Below are 14,012 nucleotides of genomic sequence, written 5' to 3'. Positions count from 1 at the left end.
GGGATAATGTGCAAACTCCACAGAAATCGAACCTGGGTCCCTGGTGCTGTGAGGAAGCAGTGCTAACCACTGAGCCACTGTGCCGCCCCACTACAGGTTTCCCCCACTATCTGAAAGTAGAGCATTCCTATGAAACCTTTCGTAAACTGACATGGAGTAAAGCGAAGAAGCAATTACCATGAATTAATTGAGATTATACCTTTCTTTGTAAAAGCGAAAATCCTCTTGGGATTTCTTTTGGTTTGTGAAAACAGTTATTAATGTAGGTCTTTCGTAAAAGTCAAGTAGTGTAAAGTTAATTTTCGAAAATACCTTTATGCTGATGGAGGGGAGATGGGAGTCAATGAAGAGGGGTGGGTGGAGGCTCAAGTGGAGAATAAACACTGACAGAGATCAATTGAGTTGCCCGGCCTGGCCCTGTGCTGGAGACTCAATGGGACAGAGACAAATGTATTTATTTCAGGTATACCCCTCATATGCACCATCCAGGATTTTTAAAAATATGTTCTTAATCTGCTTCAGCATATGGGACAGATGAACGGTTTCTCCCCGGTGTGGACCGGGAAGTGATGCGACTGAGTGAAGCCTTTCCCGCGCTGAGTGCAGGTGAACGGCCGCTGCCCAGTGTGTAAATGCTGATGAATGTCCAGTGCAGGCGGGGAAGGGAAACCGTCCTTACACTCCCAGCATTTCCACGGTTTCTCCATGGTGCAGGTGTCCTCGTCTTTCTCCAGGTTCAACGATCAGTTGAAAACTCACTCACGCTTACAGCATGTGTATGATGTTACTGGTGAATCCTCTGATAATTGGAACACTCTCACTCAGTCTGTAAAACATGTTCCAGTCACTACTCTGGTATGTGAGACTCTGAGTTTCCAGTCACACTGACGTTTACAACCATACTAAGCAGACAGACCGTCTCCTCTTTGTTGTCAAGGCCATCAATATCCAAGTCAAGTGACTGACAGACTTTGATGTGATGTTTGGTCTGAGATTTCTACCTCCAAATTCTTCTCTTGTAATATTCCTGTGAAAAGAGATTGCAAAGGTCATCGCTGTCAGTCCACAATAGATAATCAGAACAAATCATTCTAGTTTCTGTGGAACATTATTTCCTGGATATCAAACCTACAGCTCAGCGAGCAAACCTACACCTTAAACATTCTTTCCTCTCTTTATACCCAAGATCTTTGTGCTGATCTATATGTAAATGTATACAGCAGGGTAATGTGGTGGATTGCATGCTCCATGAAGAGTTCACATGGACTCAAGTTCCTGAATGGACATCTATTATGCGGTATTGACGTTCTTACTGAAGATATACAATATGCTGCAGTAGAATATTACGAGCCCAGAAACAACTGCAAACCAGGCTTTTAGAGCCACAAACATTCCATAGAATATGTACCATATACCCTAGACTTATCTATCTTATATTAACACACGGTTATGTTAGATTCCCAGAAGACTCGGATTTACGCGTGAAGTTTTGTAAAAGAAGTCGTCGTTTTGGACTCCTTCCATGTCATACTGACTCTATTACTGGAAATGCATCCATACTGCACCAGGATTCATGGATCAATGACATGAGGCTTGTCTTTACCCGCTTATAATTTTCTGTTGCATAAATGTTTCGACGAATGCCAATACTTTTCACCATTCATAGAGTCAGAGACGTAAAGCACAGAAACAGACCCTTCAATCTAAATTGTCCAAGCCGACCGGATATCCAAAATTAATCTTGTCCCATTTGCCAGCACTTGGGCCATATCCCTCTCAATCCTTTTTATTCACATACCCATCCAGATGCCTCCACCAGCCTCCAACACTTCCTCTGGCAGCTCATTCCATGCATGCACAACCGTCTGCATATAAAGTTTGACTGCAAGGTCCCTTTTAAATTTTTCGCCGCTCGCCCACAACCTATGCCCTCTAATTCTGCACTCCCCCATCCCTGGGAAAAGATCTTGTCTATTCACTCCATCCACGCCCCTCAAGTTTTTATAAACCTCTTCTTAAAAAAATCACTCAGCCTGCGACGCTCCAGGGAAAACAGCCCCATCCTATTCAGCCTCTCCCTGTGGTTCAAACCATCTTACCCTGGCAACATCCTTATGAATCTTTTCTGAATCCTTTCAAGTTTCACAGCAGTCTTCCTATTGGAGGGAGACCAGAATTGCACACAATATTCCACAAGAAGCCAACTGAAACCGATCTTTGCAGGGTCTGCTCCCTGTTTGGATTCATACTCTCTCCCTCCAGTTGCTGCAAGTGAACAGTGCTTCCCCCCTTCTCTCGCCCTCCAGGATGAGGAATGGAAAGGGGGAAACATTGCTTTGCTCCCAGATTTTGCCGAGAACAGACAGTTTCCATCTGAAGCTCATTGGATAACGTTTACATTGTGATGCCCACAAGTGTGTGTGTGTGTGTATGCGTGCGTGTGTGTGTGTGTTTGGATTCGCGGTGGTTGGCAGTGACATTCCTGCATTTCCAGGCTGACTGTCTCCCATCGCTCGCGTCACCCAGTGCAGGCAGTGCCGTGACTGGGGATTGACCAATGGGGAGCCGTGAAGGACCAGAATTTGCCGGGTCCTCTTGTCAATCAGAACCCCTCTATTGACTGAATGTGCAAGTTGGACCATGGGCTTCTGAAGCTACTGCCGTTCCTCTCTTTCTGAATGAAGATTGAGCTTCACCCCAGACTGCAACTTCCTTCCTCTGTCCAAACATCTGTGAGTACAGCACATTTTTGTTGAAGTAAGGCATCTTTCCTGAACATCACAATTAAAGGGGTGTCTTCCCCCTGATATTCAAAGGGATGGCAGTCAGAGAAGGGCATGTGTGACAGTTGCAACAAGATGTCCCAACTCCAGTGCTCAATACTTGGACTGATGAAAGGAAGCAGGCTGAAAGGCTTCTTCACCACCCTGTCAACCTGTCACTCGACTTTCTTGGAACTATGAACGTGCACCCCTAGATCTCTTGGTTCGAAATACTGCAAATGAAACAAATTCGGTGCTTGCCAGAAGAACATTATTATTTGGTGCTTATCTCGACTCTAATTCACTATCGTATTTAGATACATATATTATGGCTCTCCAAACAGTATATGTTTGTTATTCTTTCCTGCCTTCAATATAGCACTGAATTTATTTCATACTCCAAGTGCAGCCTCACCAACATTCTGTATAAGTGCAACATCAATTCCCAACTTCTATACTCAACGCTCTAACTGATGAAGACCAGTGTGCCGAAATACTTTTAACTATGATTCCACTTTCCGTGAACTGTGAACCTATTCCAAGATCCCTCTGTTCCACGACAGGTCCAACCATTCACCATGAAACTCCTACCTTGATTTGACTATCCAAACTGTGAGACCTCACGGTTATCTATATTAACTCCATTTGCTATTAACCTTAAATCTATGCACTCTAGTTTTTGATGCCCCCCCCCCCCGACCCCAGGGAAAATACCTTTCCTATTTACCCTATCCAAGCCCCTCATAATTTTATGAACTTCTATAAAGTCACCCCTCAGCCTCCAAACCTCCAGAGAAAATAGCCCCTGTCTGTTCAGTCTTTTCCTCACGCTCAAACTTTCCAACCCTGGCAGCGTCCTTGTAAATCTTTTCTAAACTCTTTCAAATTTCACAACATCCTTCGCTAAGCAGACAGTCAGAATTGCATGCAGTATTCCTACAGTGGTGTAACCTCTGAAGACGATTTTTAAAAATACTTACAATTATCGTATTACTACAAGGAAATCAAATCAGTTGGGCATGACATCCCCATAGCAATTTGTCTTCGCTGTCTTTCATTAACCGATGCTTTTCTTGTAAAATAAATTGTGGCATGTGATTGTTGCAAGCATGTGCATTTTCTCACCGTCCCTCATGTCCCTTGGACCGAGTAATTGACTACATGCAAGAAGGCAGCTGAGGGTCAACCCCACACTGTAATAGGTCTGGAATCACATGGTCCCTGTGCACGCACAGGGTTGATGAATGGTAGATTTCCCTCCATAAAGGAATAATTTCACAGCAATCAATCAATAATGGTTGGAGACACAGAACAGTTCTGGCAGCATCTATGAAGAGATTAGTGTTACTGTTTTGTGTCCAGTGGTCCTTCAAAAGTGAGTGAATTCAAAACACTAACTGTTTTCTCTCCACAGATACTGCCAGACCTGCTGCGATGCCCCAGTAATTGTGCCTTTTGTTTCCGATCTGCAACATCTGCAGTTCATTGTTTTAATCAATAATGGTTTCCGAGCGGCCAGGACTGAGGCAAACTCTCACTTCCAGATGTTTATATTAGTTGAACATAAAGTCCACTGGCTGCCATGATGGGATTTGAATTTTTGTTTTCAAAAGACCTAGATCTCTGGGTTACTCAACCATTATCACTAGATCACAATCTTCACTTCAGTGACAATTTTCTGCTGAATATTTTCCTTTATTCATTCATGGGATGTGGCACTTTATCTCCCAGAAAAACCAAGTTCCATTTCAGAGGGCAGTTACGAGTTAACCACATTACTGTGGATCAAGAATGACACAATCGCCTAACTGGGTAAGGACTAAAGATCTCGTTCCTTCACAAGATAGGTCCTTATATCAATTGCTAAGGTCACCAAAGTAGCGACAAGCTTTATATTCCAGATATATTAATTGATTTCAAAGTGCATCGGGGACATAGCAGCACCAATTTGAAACGCCAGATGTTAAATCCAGTAACAATGCCAAAATGCCACCAACTCCGTACAATCTCTAATTTTCCAACACTGACTGGCCTGTAGTTGCCAGTTGTATCCTTTTCCCCTTTATTACTTACCATTCAATTCAGCCCATTGAATCAATTCTGCCATTTATTCAGATCACGTTTGCTCTGGTAAACATCAACTCCAATTCCCTGCCATTTCCCCATAATCCTCAATTCCCTCACTGGTTAAAAAAAATCTGACAGCCTTGAATGTACTTCATGACCCAAGCTCAACAACACTCTGTAGTAACATGTTCCACAGATTTACTGCCCTCAGTAACAATTCCTATCTGTCTGCAACATGCAATCCCTCATTTGCAGGTTATTCCCTCTGGTGCTAGACTCACCCACAAAGGTAAACTTTTCCACATCAAGCCCGTCAAGTATCTTTAGAATCTTTTATGTGAAAATAAGGTTACCTCTAAATCTTCTAACTTCGAATAAGTACAGGCCCAACCTATTCACTTCTCTTCATATGATATTCTTTCCATCCCTGATATCATCCTGGTCAACCTTCTCTGGACTGCCTACAATGCCAGTATATCTTTCCTTAGGTAAAGGACCCTCCCAGTGTTCAGTTGTGGCTTGACTGGTGCCTGACATAGGTTCACTATAACCTCCCTAGTTTATACTCTATTTAAAGGGCAACCTCCCATTTGCCTTCCATATTACTCACTGAATTTGGCTGAAGGGATGCATGGATATGGGCTTCCAAATCCCTCTATTCAACAGCTTTCTCCATTTAACATTCAACACTTTTCCTCCTGCCAAAGTGCACAACTTCATTTCCCCACATTCGATTCCGTCTGACAAAGGTTTGCTCATTTGCTTAACCTGTCTATATCCCTCTGCAGATATTTCATGTCATTCTTACCACCTGCCTTCCCATCAACCGCCTCTTCTGCAGTCTTGGCAATAGTGCATTCACTTTACTTATCCAAGGATTTCATATACATTTTGTAAATAATTTTGGCCCCAGCACTGATCCCTGTGGCACACTACTAGTTACAATTTGCTATCCTGAACATGCCCCTTATCCCAATTGTATCATTGATTAGCTAATCCTCTGTCCATGCCTCTTTGCTTATTATTTCATGAGATGTGAATATCATTGGCTCTGCCAACAACCCTTCCCAAACTGTCCTTGAAAAAGTGGTGCTGAGCTGCCTCTTAAATTGCTTCACAATTATGATGTGGTCTGCAATAATGTTCAGGAGCGAATTCCAGGATTTTGATCAATAACAAAGAAGCAATGCGATATATTTCAGTTGGAATGCTGTGTTCACACTTTCCAGCTCTTGGTGGTTGAGGTGATGGCTTGTAAGGTGCTTTTGAAGAGCCACTACTTTATCAAGCCAGACTGATAGATTGTAGCCAGAGATTCTGCTTTTTGACTTTCCTCATCAATATACATTCTTTCCAGCCACATTTTTATTCTTAAACTGCCACACAATGCCTCCTGTTATAGCTTGAGTCAACTATAATAATATGACGATTTTTGGGTTGATTTTTCACACCTGAGTGCAACATAAATACAGATAATTGTTTCCAGCTTTGGTGGAACAAAAAACAGCAAATTGGTGGATAATTACAGTTAGTGCAAACAAAGCTAGTGATCGATAAAGATTAACCCTGTTCACTTCAATGGCCAAATTACATTTTGAAAACCAAGTACACTCAGACAACATGTCAAAGTGGTGCATAGGAGGATAAATGGCACATTGAAGAGGAGTGAAATGATTGCTTTTGGGCACCACCACCATTGTCCGAAAAACAGGTTGAAAGGATTCTTAAAAGGTGGGCAAAGAATTGGAGTGGTATAACACTTCAGACACCGCAAAGTATAAGACCACTTTCTAGTGGAAGAAAAAGACATTTCTTATTTCTAGAAGAACGGGGAAACAAAGGGGAATAAACCTGAATTGGGGGCTCTTTCTTATTAAGGATGTTCCTTTACCTCGGTCTTGGTTTAGAGCATTAGTTCTTCATCAGGAATGAAGGTTGGTCCAAGGGGGCGGAGAGATAATTGGGAAGGAGATGGGGATGGAGGGGAGGTAGCTGTGAATGAAATAGGTCGATGGAAGTGGGGAGATATCATGAGAGGTAAGACAGGAGGGTGGAGCGAATTGGTGGGAAGCAAGATGAAAAGGTAGGACAGCTCAAGAGGCCAATGCCGAGTTGGAAGGTTGGATCTGGGACAAGGCGCGTGGTGTGGAAGTGAGGGTGAGGGAAAATATGGAAGCTGGTGAAATCGACATTGATCCCATGTAGTTGGTGGATCCCAAGGAGGAAAATGAAGTGTTCTTCCTAAAAGCGTCAGGTAGCAAGAGCTTGGAGGGGGATGCGGCCCAGGACTTGCATGCCCTTGACGGATTGGGAGGGGGAGTTAAAGTATTCAGCCACAGGGCGGTGGGGTCGTTTACGTTTGGAGTCCAAGAGCTGTTCCCTGAAATATTCTGCAAGTTGGCATCCAGTCTCCCCAATGGACATATAAATAAATCTTATAAACAAATTGTATATATTTTAGCATGCCAGAGTTATTATCTTCAATTAAGTTAAAGAAAATTTTAATTACATTGGGTGACTGCATGAAATGGTTTGTTGGTCAGGCTCAACTCATCACCTTCAAATGAGACAATGCCATTGATTGCGGTGAACTCCTCTTTTTGCTATAAAATCACAAGTTATTGATTTATTTTCACAACTTACTGGTATTCACACCTGCACATTCAATGTTAAACTCTGACATCAGAAATGAAATTACACCATTCATTTTGACTTACAATATTCGAACAAACAAATTAATAGCACACAGTTAATACCAAGTCTGATTAATATGAAATGAAATTTGACCAAAAAAATATAAAATCAAGATGGGAGATAACAAATGGGGGAAGGGCAGAAGGTAAGAAATGCAGCATCATAGAAGGTGCTCCTCCAGGGAGTGTATTTTACGAACTACAACTGCTAAATATAAACAAACACTCTGACATGAACCTCTGGTCTTAATGTAAACCATAGCCTCATACACTAGATACAATTTAAATAAGTTCATAGATACAAGCCTTGAGCAAATCCAACCTCCAGCCTTACACCCCGCTTCTTGGAGCTCGGACCTTCCTCTAGCTCCAGGGGGTTGTTGAGCTCCTGGGATCCAGCTGCCACTGCCACTCCTCCACTGGAGAAGCTTTGGGAAGCAGATGCAAAGGCAAGATACAGAACACAGCACCTTTGCCACGGAAAGCAGCTTACGGAGACATTGAGCAATAGCATCATATGGTTTTGACCCATCGACGTCTGGGTTATGTGCCCAGCACACTCATGCTGTACTACTCTGCTTCGGTGCTCGCAGCAGCTGGATTGTGGATCACTTTAAAGTAGATCCAATGTCTCTGATAAAATCGCTACACAAGGCAGTGATGAAAGGTTTATGCACACTAATCTTCATCAGTCAGGGAATTGAGATAGATGTTGGGAATCTATATTGTAGTTATACAGGACGTTGATGAGGCTGCACCTGGAATATTGTGATGAGTTTTGGTCCCCTTGGTATCGTGTGACTTCTGACTTCTTCAACTCTGGGTTTGTGTTGAACTTGATGGGATACTTTGTCCAACTCGCAATGTTTAAACAGTATCGCTCGGAGGGATTCATTTGAAACATTTGAGGAGGTGAGCTCAACAAGGTTGAACTATTCAAAGTTACTTGGACACTATTTTAAACTTACATCAGGACTAGTAGTCAGAGAGATATTCAGCATGGAAACAGACCCTTCGGTCCAACTTGTCCATGCTGACCTGAAATCCTAAATTTATCTTGTCACATTTGACAGCACCTGACCCATATCCTGTGGCAGCTCATTTCATATATGTAACCCCCTGCATGAAGAAGTTGTCCCTTTAATATATTTCTCCTCTCACCCTAAACCTATGCCCTCTAGTTCTGGACTGCCCCATCCCAGGGAAAACACCTTCTCTATTACCCTGTCCATGACTCTCATGAATTTGTAACCTCTATTAGGTCATTCCTCTGCCTCCGATGCTGCAGTGAAAACAGCCCCAGTCTATTCAGCCTCTCTCTGTAGCTCAAATCCTCCAACCCCCACCAACATTCCTGTAAATCGTTTCTCATAGAGAAGTCAACTTTTCCGTCCTGAAGAAGGGTTAATAACCAAAACGCTGACTACTCCACATCCTGGTGCTGCCTGGCTTGCTGCATTCTCCCAACCTCCTGCTTGCCTACTTCGGGTTGCAACATGTAGTGGCTCAGTGGTTACCACTGCAGCCTCACAGTGCCAGGTACCTAGGTTTGATTCCAGCCTTGGGTGACTGTCTGTGAGGAGTTTGCACATTCTCCCAGTGTCTGCGTGGGTTTTCTCTGGGTGGTCCTGTCCAAAGATGTGCAGGTCATGTGGATTGGCCATGCTTAACTGCCCATAGAGTTAGGTGCATTAGTCAGAGGGAAATGGGTCTGGGTGCGTTCCTCTTCAGAGGGTCGGTGTGGACTTGTCGGGGCAAATGGCCTGTTTCCACACTGTAGCGAATCTCATCTGCAATTGTTTTGACTCTAACGAATGGCAGAGTAGACTCGACGGGCCGAATGGCCTAACTTCTGCTCCGATGATCTTGCGGTCTTAGGTTTCAATGGATCATTTCATTGTCAATGTGCAGTCTCGGGCTCAATGAGCAGCCGTGTCCACTGAAAGCAAAGCTCATAGGATCGTAGAACTCCTACAGTGAGGAAACAGATCCTTCAGCCCAACACATCTGTACTGATCCTCCGAAGAGTAACCCAGTCAGATCCATTTTCCTATCCTCCACAAACTGCCCACAGACCCCCAAGGGTGGAATTCATCCTGGGTTCCTGGTGCCATGAGGCAACAGTGCTAAGCACTGAGTCACCGTGACGCCCCTGAGCCACCAAGAGGTTGTCGTTGTGGGGGGTGGGGGAGGCAATTGCTGTCCAGCAGAAAACAAAAACAGCTCACCTACTCTCCCACTGCACCCACTGTCAGAACTGGCAGGAGGTTCAGTCCATAGGGTGACCCAAGGCAGAACACCGGAGGGATCTGATTGCTGGGAGCGTTGGTGCCCCCACTGGTGCTTCCGCAAGTTGCAGGAAAACATGAATCACTTCCCACACTCGTGCCAGCTGAAGGGCCTCTCCCCGCTGTGGACACACTGGTGCTTCAACAGGGCGGAGGAGCGGGTAAAGCCCTTCCCGCACTCGGGGCAGGAAAATGGCTTCTCCACGGACTGGTGGTTCAGCAGGGCTGAGGAATTGCTGAAGGCATTCCTTCACTTAGGGCAACTGAACGACCTCTCGCCCATGTGGACCCACCAGTGGGCCAGCATGTCAGAGGAAAGAGCAAATCCCTTCCTGTACTCGGGGCAGAAGAACGGCCTCTCCTCGTCGTTGACCCACTAGTGTCTCAGCAGGTGGGAAGAACTGCTGAAGGCAATCTCACAATCAGGGCAGGAGAACAGCCTTCCCCGGCGTGGACCAACTGGTCCATCAGCAGGGCAGAGGAATCACTAAAGGCCTTCCCGCACTTAGGGCAGCAGAAGGGCCTCTCCCCTCTGTGGACCCATTGGTGCTTCAGAACCCTTTCAAATTTCACAATATCCTTCTGATCGGAGGGAGACCAGAATTGCACACAATATTCCAAAAGTATTCCACAATATTCCAATGCCCTGTACAGTCACAACATAACTTCCCAACTCCAACACTCAGTCAGAGGATTGGGAAAGTTTTCAAAAATCACAAAATAAAATAGGAAAGAATGGAAGGACAAACCGAATTTTTGAGAGTCAGCTTGGAAGCATCAATGAGAAATCGGCGGACTGGGTTTATTGGGTACCCGTTCTCCTTAAATACACTATATCCGCCTTTCTCTTCTGCTCTTCGTAGTTTCTCTGTGCTGCAGTGTGTAGTGGCTCGTTGAAATAATGTCCTGATGCAGCTTCGTTTGTGGGTGTTGGGATGATTGCTTCGGTGGTTAAGTACTTGGTTTCTGCGTGCTGTTTTTCTGTCGACGCTAGTTTGAAGTTCCCCATTGACTGTTCGCTCTACTGTGACATCTTGGAATGGCACTTTGTTGCTGTTCTCCTCCTCTTCAAACCAGGAGCCCCCCTCAAGCCATAGTCTCACCACTTGGAACACCAATATATAGACTAGACAAAGACCTCCACTGAAGACTAAACCACCAAGTCGAAGATTCACGCCACTGCATTTACTCCATCCAAGAATTCTTGAATACCAAAGACACCAAGGTAGAAGAGGATGAAATAATGTTGTCCTTTGGCATACAGCCCTGTTCACATCCATTAACATCAACGTGGCCAAAGAAAACTGAACACTCTACTAGAAGAACCAAAGACACAAACACCAAACAGCACCAACTTCATCAGCAAAGATAGACCTGTCAAGCTCGTTGATCTGTGCCTTACCACGCACTTCATATTTAGTAACAAGCCCTACAAACAAATCAACGGAACACCCATGAAGCCACCAGTATCAAGATTCCGAGCAGAAGCAATAATGGAGAGACTCGAATAAACAACCCTTCCAACGATCAAACCCAAACTTTGGGTCCGCTACAGCGATGACACTTTTGTCATTAAAAATTAAACAAATTAGAGGAATCCTACAACACCATCAACAATATCCTTACTGGCATAACATTCACAAAAGAGGAGAACAACAACAAAGTGCCATTTCTAGATGTCACAGTCGAGCGAACAGTCAATGGTAAATTCAAAACAGCGTCTACCGGAAAACAACGCACGCGAACCAAGAACTTAACTAAAGAAGCAATCATCCCGACACATACAAACAAAGCTGCAACAGGATGCTATTTCAACGAGCCACAACACACTGCAGTACCCAGGAACTATGAAGATCAATAAATAACTATACAGCACATTTTTCAAGAATGGGGAGCCAACAGACCCACGAAGCATTGCTTCTCTGACCGGGAATCGAAACCGGGCCGCGGCGATGAAAGCGCCGAACCCTAACCACTAGACCACCAGGGACACATGGAGGCGCATTGGTAGATCTACTGAAAATTGCTTTGCTGCCCGGGACTCGAACCCGGACCGCGGTCGGAAGAAGACTTTCACCTGAACATCCAACAATGCAATTTTTTGTATCCATTGCTCCGAATGCAATCTCTGCAGCATTGGGGAGACTGAACATTCAAGTCACATCTCTGGGACACCCGCAACCCTCCTCTCTGACCTGTCACCTCCGTCCCCACCACCATTCAACTATTTTATTCTTTGCTTCCTTCGCCCCAGCATCCCCCCCACCCCCCACCCCACCACCACACCCCCAATTTATCTCCGCCCCCCCCCCGCCCCCGGAGGAGTCCTGTCTCTATTCCTGATCAAGGACTTTTGCCCCAAACGTCGATTGTCCTGCTCCTCGGAAGCTGCCTGATCTGCTGTGCTTTTCCAGCACCACTCTGATCTAAACTCTGGCTTCCAGCATCTGCAATCCGCATATTTGCCGACCCAATAAACCCAGTGTGCCGATTTCACATCAACAAATTGACACAAGCAGACACAACGTGTGCAGAAACCCTAGCCACATTACCTGACATTAAATGATGTCCAGACAAGTCAGCATCATGGTGGCCCACAAACCTACCAACACACTTGAACAGCGGCTAATGTACCTGAAATACCCGATACAAACAAAAAGCAAACGAATGTTATTTACAAAATACCGTCCAAGGAAATATATACATAAACTCTGCCTCACAGTTCTCTGTGGCAAGAAATGCTGGGATGAGAGAAGGAAGATATTTTCAGCCAAAAGGACTCGACACTGACTGGACAGCCATTTAAAATCACCCCTGTCAGCCCAGGCTGGAAAATCCGAAAGGATTAACAATTTTCTTATTTTCGGAAGATTCACAAATATGAGACTGGGTTTTGGTGTTTGTTCCCTTTCCACTCCCAGGAGCTGCAGTGGTTGGGGCGGTGAGTTGGGGAAAGTGAAATGTGCCTGTGAGCAGCGTGTGGGACTATTTCAGCTTCCCCTCCTCTGACAGCGCTGTGACTTGTCTCTGATGTTCTCAGGGACACTTACGGACGCGACAAAGTGAAAAGAGTCTCGTTCCCGCAGATCGGGAATTCAAACCTTATGCCGGCTTCAGGACAATGGGAAAGATGAATTGGGGTGTGTGAAGAAGCTGTGAGCTGCATTTCAAACAGGTAGGTGGAGTCAGATGCGTCATCCATTGCGCCCCCGGCCCTGTGTGTATCTAACGCCACCATGCTGCAGAGTTCTGACGTTAACACGGACATGCGCAGCAATGGGAACATTCACAAGGTGAACAGCCAAAGATAATCACCGTCACTGCTTCCCTTCCATAGTCCCAACTTTGTGAAGCAGTATCTTTCACTGGCAAAGGAAACACCCTTGCCCTCAGGTGCCTGCTTCATTTCGATCACGACTTCACGCCCCTGACTGTTCTAGTCTCATTTCCAAATACTCGACTCATTGCCTCAAAAGCGGCTCTGTGGGTATCTGCTTGTACCACCCTGACAGGCAGTGGGTTGCTGATTCCCGACCAGTCCCAATGTGAGTGAAATATTTCAACCCCCTGCACTGATTTGAATCTTAAATAAGAAACCGGGGAACAGTCTCCTTTTCTTTTTGACGAAATTTCTCATTTTGTAGTCGGCAGGGTTCACACCTGCGTGGGGAAACATCAATTGATCTCAAGTCCGTCGCATTAACCACTCGGCCCACGTATATAGATCCACACTGACAGCTTCATTTCCCAGGTCTCTCTGCCTGTGGAGCTAAGAAAGAGTGAATTATTGCTGAGTTTGTTTGAATCCAATCACTTCACGGGTTTCGAAAGGATTAAATATCTGCACATGGCGAGTCTGGTTGTTTCATTCCGAAAGATGAAATGAACATTCAGTTAAAAGCAAAAACAGAAATTGCAGGAGAAACTCAGCAGGTCAGGCACCATCGGTGGAAAAAGAATCAATGACAATATTTCAGAACTCTGTTTTCTCCCGCGGATACCGCCAAACCTGCTGAGTTTCTCCTGCAGTTTCTCTTTCTGTCTCTGATTCTCAGCATCCGCAGTCCTTTACGTTAGAAATTAAATCAATTCAGCCTCATGTGCAGAAATGAGAATCCTTTCAATTTCCCCAAAAATCGGCAGAAATTTCAAGGCATTTGGAAAAAAAGTAAAAGTGACATTAGGAAGAACATTTTCACACA

Source organism: Chiloscyllium plagiosum, unplaced genomic scaffold (assembly GCF_037043375.1).
Source record: "Chiloscyllium plagiosum isolate Xiang-an unplaced genomic scaffold, Cpla_swu_hap1 HiC_scaffold_27, whole genome shotgun sequence".
Lineage (NCBI taxonomy): Eukaryota > Metazoa > Chordata > Chondrichthyes > Orectolobiformes > Hemiscylliidae > Chiloscyllium > Chiloscyllium plagiosum.
Note: the sequence above shows the minus strand (reverse complement) of the source record.